Here is an 8,272-nt window from a genome sequence, read left to right on the forward strand (position 1 = left end):
ACTGGGTAGGAGAGTGGGTGGAGAGAAGGAAAAGAGCGTGAATTCCATTTAACCAGTGGGGATTAAACCAATGCCCTGCAGGCAGGGTGGGTCTCAGACAAAACAATGATTATATAAATAGGCCACAGTGTTAAGCAATGCAGGGGGCCTGGCATAATAACCAACAGGGGACATCTGTTATTTATTCATTTATTTTATTTCTAAGGCCCCACTTTCACTTCCTTTCTAAGCCATGCCTACATCTCTATAACTTCCAGGTGTGTTTCCTTTATTTTGTTCCCTATCAGGTAAGGGAAACTGGGCCTGACTTCCTCAGGTTTTCTCCAAATTCTCTTCCATCTCAGTGATGGGCCAAAAAAAAAAAAAAAAAGTTCCTTGTCCCAAAAATTCCAGGTCCCATTAGAATTAGGGTTCAGAGTCATCTTCCTCTAACATTTCCCCCTCTGAGAGTGTGGATCAAAAAATTCTTTTTGGGGTGCAGAAGGAAGGAGTTTTGCCTTTTATAATTGCTTCTCTGTTGGAATTAATGTTGGAAGGTTGAGCCATATCCCAGTCCTCCACTGACCAAATTTCTAAGGCACAGCTATACCACAGTTGGCCAACATTTGTTCTAAGTGATCATTGATGTCAGACTTACAATGGGGCCTAGGAACTTCCTATGGAAAATAAAGGCTGAACCACACCAAAGAAGAGAGAGTGGGTGAGTCCCCTGGGTTGAGAATATAAGTCAGGCAGTACAAGCTAGGCGACAGGAAGAGAGTAAAGTCCCTGTAAGAGAAGATCCCATAGAGCTTTCAAAATGATTTATGACTTCTTACTTCCTCTGTTATAACCAGACTTAATAGCAGGGAATAAGGGCTCAGTAGTGAAAATCTAGCAGCTCTGCTATATAGACACCTCCACTCTCCAGCACAGAAGCAGCTAAATTCCCCACATACTAGTATGTCAATAAAAGATAGATAGCAGCTGTGACTATAGGTAACCCAGTCTTTGCAGTTTCAAAGTGCAGGCTGGTAAGAGCATCCTGATTTAGGTCAAAGCAGGTCGGTGGAAGCCTTACTCAAGGATCTGGGTGGATATACAAATAATTATCTATTGAGTCTTCCTTCTGTGTAGATGCTCTGTTTTTTAAAAGCACCAGAATCCTAGGGAGTCGGGCGGTAGGGCAGCGGGTTAAGCGCACGTGGCGCAAAGCGCAAGGACCGGCGTAAGGATCCCGGTTCGAGCCCCCGGCTCCCCACCTGCAGGGGAGTCGCTTCACAGGCGGTGAAGCAGGTCTGTGGGTGTCTGTCTTTCTCTCCCCCTCTCTGTCTTCCCCTTCTCCCTCCATTTCTCTCTGTCCTATTCAACAACGACAACAATAAAACAACAAGGGCAACAAAAGGGAATAAATAAATAAAATCTTAAAAAAAAAGTACCAGAATCCCTACATAAACCAAATTCACTATAAATCTGGTGAAAGTAAACATATAATGTGTCCTTCTATGTAGTCATGGAATGGTGATGCTTGAGAAGAGCTCACTTTTTTTCAATATTAAATCTCAAAATTTACAGAGAGCAAAAAAAAAAAAAAAAACACGTGTCTTTATTTTCTTCTCAAAAATAGATTTGCAATTAAATCACAAAATTGTGTGCTACCTTTATATAGGAGGGAGTCATCACAGATTTATGGATAAATAAGAAATCTTCAGACTCCAACATGTCTTTCCCATTGATGTATTAATAAGTAAAGACCACAACTGATTCTCATGAAGTGTGAGTAATAAGTGAGTAATAAGCCTGTGTTGTAAGATTCTTTTTTTTTTTTCACTCAAGCATAACCTGGAGTGCACAGAAATTATTTTACTCTTGAAATTAATCACAAACCTAATGTTCACTATGTGTTTGCCAAAGGCTTCTGCCTTTCATCATTATCAAATTAGCTGTTATGATTAAGGAAAGTCAAGTTCATTTAAAAGTGTTATTGAATTCACTTACAGTGTCTTATCCTGTATTTTTTCTGAACTATTAATATTAAGATATAATTCCTTCATCTTGGGAGTGAGGTGAATGCTTGTTGTCATCTTTGAAAATGATCTATGGGTTTTTCTCACTTAATCTTTCCATGTAAATATTTTCTAATATTAGTGTTAACATTCTAGGATAAGCTTTATTTTGCCATAGTGTTTTATTATGTAACAGAAGGGTAAATTTAATTTATTAATGTTTAAATTATTTTACATTTTTACTACATTCATAAGTCATTTTAGTCTGTGATTTTCCCTCTTGTTCTTATCCAGTTTGGGCGTCTAGGTTGTGTTAATCTTGAAAACACAGTGGGAAAACTGTCTTGTTAAGTTTTATGGAATAATTCTTTTAAAGTATTTATTTATTTCCTTTTGTTGCCTTATTTTTGTAGTTATTATTGTTGTTACTTTTGTTGTCATTGTTGGATAGGACAGAGAGAAACGGAGAGAGGAGGGGAAGACAGAGAAGGGGAGAGAAAGATAGACACCTGCAGACCTGCTTCACCGCCTGTGAAGCGACTCCCCTGCGGGTGGGATCCTTATGCCAGACCTTGTGCTTTGCGCCACGTGTGCTTAACCTGCTGCGCTACCGCCTGACTCCCAGGGAATGATTTTTAATATGACAGAAGTGATCTATTCTTGGAGTGAGTTCCTTTGGATAGTTATTAGCTAGCTGACTTTTCTAATATTGTCGTATTTAAAGACCATTCAGTTTTCTATTTCTTTTTAAATCAACTTTGATAATTTGTATTTCTTAGCAGAGTCTGTAAATTGCCTTATAAGTTTGGTAGTTCTAATATGTAACTTTCTTGTTCATTTTAATGAAATGTTGTACTAGATTTCCTCTTTATTCCTAAAACTTCGTAGTAGAGTTTTTTTTTTTTTTTTTTTTTAACTCTCTGTGGTCTGGCCAAACTGCTCCATACCCCCTGACCTCCTGATTATTTTGTTTAAGACCCTGTGGTCTGATAATAGAGCCATCAATACTATAATAGAATACCTGTTAACTTTTCAAATATAAGAATTTCACTTTAATAATTAAGCAAATATGCAATTTTCAATAGTTTTATTTTGAAACTTGTTAAAGGTGGATAAGAAGACACTATGCACAAATTTAGGAGTATGTTTAAATAAATCTGAAAATGCTGAATCATAATAGAACCTAGTAAATTTATAAAATAGTATAACATATCTGGGGTAGTATTTAATCTGTTTACCAGGACCTGATCTTCATCTATATGCAATGGTTGTGTGACTTTGGATTCAAACTGACAGGTTGGAAACTGCTACTCCAGCCTCAAGGCTTCCTCTTTTTTTTATTTATTTTTTTTTTATTTATAAAAAGAAAACATTGTAAAACCATAGGATAAGAGGGGTACAACTCCACACAGCTCCCACCACCAGACCTCTGTGTCCCAGAGCAGAGATCTAGTCTTATCAACCCTTAAGTGTTTAATATGCTATTGTTAGCTGCAATCATCCACATTAGATACCAGAATCTGGTCGTCTTATAACTGAGAATGTATACCCTTTGCCAACATCAACTTAAACATGGCAGAGTGATTACCATAAAAATAATAAAGACATAACCAATGTAGACAAAAGGGAGCCCTTGTGTGCTGTTGATGGGAATATAAATTGGTATAGCAACACAGGAAACAATATAGAAGTTTCTCCACTATCATATGATCTGCCAATCACACTACTGGGTCTATATCCAAATGACACAAAATCAAGATCTCTAAGAGTTTCTGCACTCTCATGTCCACTGCAACAGTGGAAAGCTCCTTTTGTTTCCGTTATCTGTGTCCTAGGGGCCTTCTCAACCTATATGAACTCCTCTTAAAAGTCTTCTCTGACCATTTCAGTTAACCAAAACTGCCCACATTCCTGACATTTTGTTATAATCTATTATACTTAATCCAGAAAGTCAAACCATCTGGTATCAATAACTTTGCAGTGATTTTACAGCTCTATGTCCTGTGGGTTTAAAAAAAAAACTTTAAATGTTAACTATAATTATTCTTAGATTAAAAAAAAAATCAAATGCTGCAATAGTTAAGAATTCATGGGAAGGGAGTCGGGCTGTAGCGCAGCGGGTTAAGCACAGGTGGCGCAAAGCACAAGGACCGGCATAAGGATCCCGGTTCGAACCCCGGCTCCCCACCTGCAGAGGAGTCGCTTCACAGGTGGTGAAGCAGGTCTGCAGGTGTCTATCTTTCGCTCCTCCTCTCTGTCTTCCCCTCCTCTCTCCATTTCTCTCTGTCCTATCCAACGACGACAACAACAATAATAACTACAACAATAAAACAACAAGGGCAACAAAAGGGAATAAATAAATAAAATAATAAAAAAAAGAATTCATGGGAAAAGCTTCTTGCCCACCTTCAGGTCTAGCTTTTTTTTTTTTATTCCCAGATAATTTTGTTGGAGGTAGGGGTGGGGGTGCAATAATAGGCCTGGCTCTTCTTAACTTCTTGCCATCTACTAGACCAGAACTATGATTAGACTAGTTATACATAAAGGTTTTTTTTTTTTTTTACAGATTTTCCTTTGGTTCTGTAGTTTCTTTTATTACAAAATATTGATTTATTATTAGTGATTTATAAGATTACAGTGTATAGTTTTATACTGAAACCAAAATTCTGTGATGGATTCCCAAGGATAACCAACATATCTACTGAAATTTTTTATGCTTTGTTTTTAAATTTCTTCTAAGTCAGCTGGAAAATTTAGCCCATGGACCAAATCTTGCCTACTGCCTCTTTCTGTACAACATGTGAGCTAAGAATGGATTTCACATTTTTAAGTGACTGAAAAAAAAGGAATATTCCTTCTAGACACATGAAATATATATAATGCAGTTGTAGAGTCCAAAATAAAGTTTTATTGGAATATAGCCACACTCATTCCTTTACCTCGTGTCTGCGGCTGCTTATATACTATACTTCAGGGTTATATAGTTACAATGGAAATATATAGCCTGCTAAACCTACAATGTTTACTATCTGACCTTTTACAGAAAATATTTGCCAATGCCTGTTCTAAGCACTGACAACAAATTTCACAAACATCTCATAAAAACTGCAGCAAAGGTGGGCGCGAGGAATAACATCATTGCAAGACTGGCCAGCTCCTCATGGGGCGCGAGCGCTTCCACACTACGATCATCATCTCTGGCATTATGCTATTCCACTGCAGAATACTGTGCCCCAGTATGGTTCCGTAGCCCCCATGTCCACTTGGTCGATTCCAAATTATATTCCTCCATGAGGATAATTTCTGGGACCATCCGTTCCACCCCGGTTCCATGGCTGCCAGTTCTTAGCAACATCGCCCTGCCATATATTCGTCAGGATGCGGCATCATCTAAGTTCATTTCCCACGTCTACGCTCGACCGGACCTGCCAATATACGCGGATATCTTCACCCACCCTGCCTAACGCTTGACGTCTCGTCACCCAATCTGGTCCCCTATGCCTACACTGAACTTCTCTGTTCCAGTCTCTTGGAAACAGAGTTGGCAGTCAGCTGAGGTAAAGAACAAACACCTCATCACAGACCCCTGCAAGTATCAACCCGGCTTTGACCTAGCACGTTATGATTGGGCCCTCCTCAATCGCTGTCAAACAGGCCATGGCCGGTGCGCCGCTATGTTCCATCGCTGGGGAGCCAGAGACGACCCGAACTGCTCCTGCGGCTACAGACAGACTATGACCCACATAGTCAATGACTGCCACCTCTCCAGATTCAAAGGAGGTCTCGAAACTTTACATCAGGCTCATCCTGACGCTGTTGACTGGCTACGGAAGAAGGGCAAATGCTAGAAGAAGAAGCACTGACAACCATTAAACATTGTTTTTAAAATTAGCATCTCTCATGTGAGCTGACAAGGTTGCCAGACTCCCAACTGGTCTCTCTTCTTTCAGGCTTGCTTTCCACCTGCCCATTCTTCTCTTGGCAGCTATAGTTATCTCACTAAAACATCACAGAGTCATTCATGTTGTTCCATTTGAGATAAATGCCCAAAGCTGAGGAACTTTTTTGTAAAGAATATCCCCACATCCAGAAAAAAGTTCTAGTACATTTTTAGCATATGATGACTCACAAATTCAAGATAGAGGCTGTTAGTCTTGCTTTCCTGATCCTTAACATGACTTGCCCCACCTTATGCAGCATTGGAGGCATATTTTTCCTGGAGGGAAAATAGTTTGTTTATTTTATTTTGTTTTACCAGAGTACTGTTTAGCTTTGGCTTATGGTGGTGCAGGGGATTGAACCTGGGACTTTGGAGCCTCAGGCATGAGAGTCTGTTTGCATAGCCACTATATTATCTACCCTCCACCCAAAATAGTTTGATTATTTTTCTTTCATCATAACACAAAGGTTGACCAGCTTACCTTTCCTTGTTTGTTGAAATGAAAGCATTTTGTCTATGAAAATGGCCTTAGCAGAGTATAATTGAAATAAAGAAAATTTTAGGTCACTTCCAATTTTTTAAGAGTTCAGACACTTTTTTTTTTAAAGGGCCTGATACATAACAGTATGTATTTGGTCAAATTCTGTGGGACTGTAGAATACAAAGAGTGTAGAATGCAAAGCAGCCTAATGTAACCTATGGACTTATATTAATAGTAGTGTGTCAATACTGGTTAAACATTTGTAAGAGGCATGCTATATTAATGAAGAATGTTAATAATAGGGGAATTCTCTCTCTCTGTCTCTGTATCCGTGTGTGTGTGTGTGTGTGTGTGTGTTAGAAGAATAATGTATATGGGAACCCCATGCATTCTGATGAGTTTTTCAGTAAAACTAAACCTACTCTAAAAAATAAAGTCCATTATAAAATTAGATTACATATCCAAAGCAGGAAACACTCTTCTTAAAAAGAGATCTATAACTGAGTTACTGTGATTCTACATCAAGTTTAAAAAAATGACTGCATTCCATTACTTCTGTTGCAGGTGAGTGTATTTGACATAAGAGTCCAGCTCAAAGAGTTTCAAGTGGAACTCATTTGGAAGGAATAAGGGCACAGCTTTTTAAAAGGAGGGGAAACCCTGATGGCATCCTCTAGGTAGAATTGTTGCATGAAGAACCATTGTGTGACCATGAGTCAAGGCTAGGTAGTGTATGAATTACCAAAGTAGATTCCCTTGGGTTGCTGCACTCACCAACCTTACAGATTTCATGAGAAAAAAATAACCCAGTCCATTATCAAGCTGTTGTCAATTTTCCAGTGAGGGATCTGGGTGGTGGCTCATCTGGTAGAATGCACACATTACCATGCACAAGGACAAGGGTTCAAGATCCTTGGTACCACTTGCACATGGGGAAGCTTCACAAGTGGTGAAGCAGTGCTACAGATGTCTCTTCTCTCTGTATCTCTTTTCAGTTCTCCCTCTCTATCTCTGTAACCCTCTATCAAAAAGAGAAAAAAATAAGACCACTGGGAACAGTAGTATCATGTAGACACTGAACCCCATTGGTAATCCTGGTGGTGAAGCAGGAGGAGGAAAAGGAGGAAGAGGAGAACAAGAAAAATAAAGTGTTGTAATGAATTCACATATCATTGAAACTGTCTAGTGTTAACTTCACTAGTGTATCCCTGTGACTGAATGCAAACCTGTCTTGGAGGTGTAATGGGAAACCCTTTGTGAGCAATGGCCGTCTCCCTGCTTCAGGTGCACTGGCCCTCTCACTCACACATCCTCCGGCCACTGTGACCAGTGTGATGTGTGTCTGCTAATCCAGGATTCATATTTCCTTTTTGTAAAAATGTGGTGCCAAGACCTAGCACATATGTGACACACATAGAGGCTCCAGGGCAAACTTTTTTTTAAAAAAATAAGCCTTCTTTTTTGTTTTTTTAAAATCTTTATTTATTCGACAGACAGCCAAAAGTCTAGATGGAAGGGGGTGATAGAGAAAGAGAGAGACACCTGTAGCACTGCTTCACCACTAGCAAAGCTTTTCCCTATGGGGTCTGGGGACTCAAACCCAGGTCCTTGCACATTTTAACATGTGCAGTCAACCAAGTGCACCACCACCTGGCCCAGGTCAAATTTTCTTTTTTAAAATTGCCATCAGGGTTATTGCTAAGGCTTGGTGCCTGTACAATGAATCCACTGTTTCTGGTGGCCATGTCCTTTCTTTCCTTCCTTCTTTACTTCCTTCTTTACTTCTTCCTTCCTTTCTTTCTTTTTTTAAAATATATTTATTTATTTTCCTTTTTGTTGCCCTTGTTGTTTTTTATTGTTGTTGTA

The 8,272-nt window shown here is 39.1% G+C and overlaps 1 long non-coding RNA gene across 1 annotated transcript in view; it reads left to right on the plus strand.

Moving 5' to 3' along the window:
* The window catches only part of LOC132538724 (uncharacterized), a 233,778-nt gene extending 226,738 nt beyond the window's left edge, over positions 1 to 7,040 (plus strand). The window contains exon 3 of the long non-coding RNA XR_009550080.1: positions 6,971 to 7,040. This is a non-coding gene — a long non-coding RNA (uncharacterized LOC132538724). The remainder of the gene's footprint in view (positions 1 to 6,970) is intronic.
* Positions 7,041 to 8,272: the final 1,232 nt, after the last annotated feature.

The sequence above is a fragment of the Erinaceus europaeus genome, chromosome 5 (assembly GCF_950295315.1).
Source record: "Erinaceus europaeus chromosome 5, mEriEur2.1, whole genome shotgun sequence".
Classification (NCBI taxonomy): Eukaryota; Metazoa; Chordata; class Mammalia; order Eulipotyphla; family Erinaceidae; genus Erinaceus; species Erinaceus europaeus.